Source organism: Notolabrus celidotus, chromosome 22, assembly GCF_009762535.1.
Source record: "Notolabrus celidotus isolate fNotCel1 chromosome 22, fNotCel1.pri, whole genome shotgun sequence".
Lineage (NCBI taxonomy): Eukaryota > Metazoa > Chordata > Actinopteri > Labriformes > Labridae > Notolabrus > Notolabrus celidotus.
The window spans coordinates 28,723,970-28,728,619 of NC_048293.1; positions in this window are offsets into that span (position 1 = coordinate 28,723,970).

The window sequence follows — 4,650 nt, forward strand, 5'->3', positions numbered from 1 at the left end:
GATCATGTTGTGAGAGTGTGACGATCACTCCCCTCGCTCTGATTGGTTACCTGCAGACACTGGTCTCACCTGGTCAGATGATTAAACACAGACAGTGATCACAGGAAGTGTCCCTCATATTATCATGTAAATCTCATATTAAATCACAACAGACATTTAAAGACGAGGTCTGTGATGACTCATGACCTGAAGTAACCTCTGTGTCAGAGCTTTGTTTATAAATAAAGGTCTGTTATTAAAATCAGCTGATGTGTAAACACAGTTTCTAAGAAGTCTTTAAAGTCTGACTCTGAGGATCTGAACTCAGCGTGTGTCTTGTTCTCTCTCTTGAGGTCTCCAGGCAGCTTAAGACCCTGATCTGGTTTCTAAAATCCAGATGTTTACATGCACAAACACAAAAACAGGATCCTTTAAAAACCAGATCTGAACCAGGATCCTGGAGCTCCTGTAGACACACTCAGGGATTCATCAGGAGGTTAATCTGATCACTTCATACTTCATAATAAACCAACATGGACCAACAACCAGGTTCAGCCGAGAGGTCAGAAGTCAGACCTGAAGAAGGATGCGGTCTACAAAGGCCACCTGAATGATAGTCAGCGGTGCGATTTCTATGCTAGCCATAGCGCCAGTTTCAAAAACTTTTTTAAAGGTTGTTTTGGAGCTTTTTATTTGACTGGACAGCTGAAGAGAGACGGGACATGTGGGTAGTGGAGAGCGGGGGAAGACATGCAAGAGATGGTCGTGGCCAGGCGACCTCTGTGACAAGGACTATACCCTCTGTATGTGGGGCGCTTAGACCGCTAGGCCACCGGCGCCCTGATGTGTTCTGTTGGATCATTTGATGAAAGTTGAGCGTTAACTGATCGTGCTGCAGATCTTTCAAAGACATCAGAGGAGATGAAACAGTCGGATGATGTATGAAGGCGAGTCGGACCAATCACAGGGCTCGTCTTCTGTGGCTTCATTTTTGAGGAGGTGTACGTCAGACCACGTTCAGGGAGAAGTTGCAGTTCCTTCTGGTCACACAGAGGATGAACGCTTTTATTATTTTCTGCAGTTTTTAGAAGAAATTGAGATTTCTTGAGCGTGGAGAAACTCAGCTCTTTCGTCTAACTGTAAGGCTGCTGCCGCTTTGTTTTTGTTGTTGTTTGCTTCCATAACTTAAAAACAGTTGCACGGAAGACGGTGAATCTTTGGATGTTTGGCTGCAGAGGATTTAACAGAAACGTGTGGAAAGCAAAAGAAAACATCACTTTTGGGCCACATTTGAGCTTCAGTCGTTCCTCTAGGATGTGTTTTGTTGACTAACGCTGGCTCTAAAGCTCTGAGGCAAAGCTTCCAGAAGGAAAACGTTGAAGTTGTTATCAGAAGAATATATTTACTTTATGGATCACTCCAGGTTCGGCATGCTCAGGGTCTTGCATTGATCTTACAAAGTCTTGCATGTGACCGGAGTCAGAGAGACTGAATCCTGTGGACGTGTTGTTGTGAACTGCTCAGTGTCTCATGTGTCCTCCTCTCTGAGGGATCCTGCAGGTGACTCACTGCCTCTAAACCTGACCTGGCTCTCCTCTCAGCCCCGGTCTGTCTCTGAGTTTGTTGGTTCTGTCTGTCAGAGAAGCCTCAGCGTGGTGCAGTGACCTCTGTCGTCGAGTCCGACCCTCCATGAACCGATTAAAGGAAGAGTTTGTGTTCAGGAGATCGATGACCTCATTTCAGAGTGGAGAGTCGACACAGGACACCACGAAGGGTTAATAAAGGGGTGAAAACTAAAACCCTGAGAGGGACCGAGGGAAACGCTGGACGCTCGGGCCTGCTGTGGTTCCCTTAGGCCGGAGGAAGAGGGATGAAGAGGGAGGAAGAGGGAGGAAGACTAGCTGGCAAGTTGTGATGATTAATCTGTTGATAAGAGGATCTGTCCTGCACAGCCTGGCTCTACCCAGACAGACTCACAGTCAGCTGCTGGCCTTCAAATTAGGACCTAATCAACTTATCCTGCACCCTCTGGACTCCCAGCATGCCGTGCTGCAGGACGGAGCTGCTGTGGATTCAAACTTATTCTGCATCCAGTCCTCCTTAAAGAAACCTCTCCTCTCTCAGGTGCACAGAGCTCTACTCATGTTTGGTTTGGTGCACATGCTGCAGAAACCGACGGACGTTTTTAATCCACGCTCTCGTCACAGACTCTAAATCAGCCGTCCTCTCCTGATGTTTCAGAGTCACACAGATGCTGCCGGGCTCAGAGGATCCTCCTCCTCCTCTGACCCTGTTTGCAGAGTTTTCAGCTCCTGAAATCCCCCTGAGCCACACTTCCACATGTCGAGTGTTTCTGCTGCTTTAAACTGAAGAATCCGAGTCTTTAAAACTCCAGTTAATCCTCTCTCCTCGCTAACGAGCTAATCTCTCTGCTGGTCGAGGAAACGTTTCCCCAGCAGGAACGTGAGACTGCTTCAGAGTTAGTGTGGCGTCGTCGTTCGCTCAGGCGACTTGCCAAACCACATTACTCCAAACACAGGAGACTCTACCCTCCTGAACTCTCTGTCTCCTCTCTGCTCGCTCATACGCCCTGCTTCAGGCCGTCATGTCTCATATATAGGATGCATTAAAGCGTCACTGCAGGGCCGACAGCTGACACTCAGACTCTCTTTATATGGAGCTGCTTCAGATTGTCTGTGTCTCTCCCTCCGCCTGTCAGACAAAGCACAGGGTTGAAAGGCTTGGAGGTTTGGAGCAGCTTCAGAGTCCAGCTCCCGGTCCGTCTGTGACGACAGCATGGAGTTAAATCAGCTCGTCAGATCCTAACTTCCTCTCCTCTGTGCTTCAGATCACTGTAACTGTGTCTATTCATCACCCTGTAACAGGGTTTATTTATGAGCATGTGCAGAACACACATCATACCTGGAGACCTCTCACAGCCGCCTGTCACTCAGGAGTTATCACCTCCACGCTGCAGACCAGGAGAAGCTGCAGAACATTTGATCTAATCAGGACTTCATCAGATGTATTCAGGTGTTATTTTAGTTTCACAGGATGATTGTGTGATTGAGCACAGAGCTGGAGGAGCTGTGGTTTGATGAAAGGCTCGTTGGGTGTTTTAGAAAGTAGGACAGATCAGAAATGGACAAACTCACCCAGTGATTATGCTGTCTGGTCTTACTGAAGCTGCTGCCTTTCAGGAGCTGCTCCAAAGTCTCATACTTTCCAAACTCACATGATTTTATAATATTTGTTTTTGTGCCTTTTTACAGCGGATAGGGAGGGACACCAGGAGAGAGAAGAGATGGACTTAGGGCTGGTTTATACTACGCAGGAGGGTCTGACACGGACATGAGCACCACATACTTGTGCGTCGATGCGTCTGTGTCCGAAACCCTAGAGGGCAGTGTGGTCTCTCTGATAGCCGGTCGCCTGCTTTCGACCCGCTACGATCTCTGTTTCCTTTTCCTCAGAGATTCAGAGCGTGTTCTGTTAATCTACAGCTGATACATGTTGCTGTTTATCATACAGACATGATTACATGAAGAATAGAGAGGAGGAGAGGAAATACACGGACCATGTGCGGCTGGAAATGCGGGAAATACAATGCGGCCGAGCGCACCAATCACGGGCTTGTGGTCCGTGTTGATTCCACTTGTAGTTACATTTTGGAGGAGGTGCTACGTGCATAGGCCTCTGCGTGGGTACGGGAGCTACGTAGACCTCTGACGTAGGCTATGCCGCCGATTCGACGCAGAAGTATAAATCAGGCTTAAGGGTGAAGGACCGTCCAGCCTGGAGGGCGATAGTCTCTCTACTTGTCAGACCGGCACTCCAAGGCCTTGCTCTTTAAACTGACTTTATATCTGATATTTTACGCTCTTCGATGGTATCATGAAGCTCCAATGTCTAGGAAATAAAACTGAGCTGAAGTCATGTTTTCATCCAGGAGCTGCTGCAAGTAAATGAAGGAGTGAGGGAGAGCGAGCAGCAGAGGATGGACGTAGAGATTTTATGTTGGTGGACATTATATTTAAGAAAAGCTTCTTTTATTTGTCCTTTCTTTACCATCACCAGCTGGATTTAGCTAACACTTATATCACTTTTAATTTGTACAAACTTCATTATCAAGCTCAGGGATCTAATCTAAGATCAGGGAGTCATTGCAGCTCCATTCCCAACCCAGTGTGAGTAAAAACAAGCAACAGTAATGCAGGAATTAGCCACTACCCCGTATATACTGTAGGAATCAATGTGGGTGTAATACGTAAACAAATGATCCTCGTCTCATCCAGGAATTATCCACTACCTCAAATAAATGCAGCCTTGTTCCTGCAGTTAACCAGGAATTATCCACTACCCTAAATAAATGCAGCCTTGTCCTGCAGTTAACAGGAATTATCCACTACCTTAAATAAATGCAGCCTTGTTCCTGCAGTTAACCAGGATTATCCACTACCTTAAATAATGCAGCCTTGTTCCTGCAGTTAACCAGGAATTATCCACTACCTTAAATAAATGCAGCCTTGTTCCTGCAGTTAACCAGGAATTATCCACTACCTAAATAACCTACATTCTGCAGCCTTGTACGAGCAGTCAGCAGGAATTATCCTGTACCCAGATTAAACTTTTTATATCATTTGAAGCTGCAGTGATCCAGGAACTACCCCG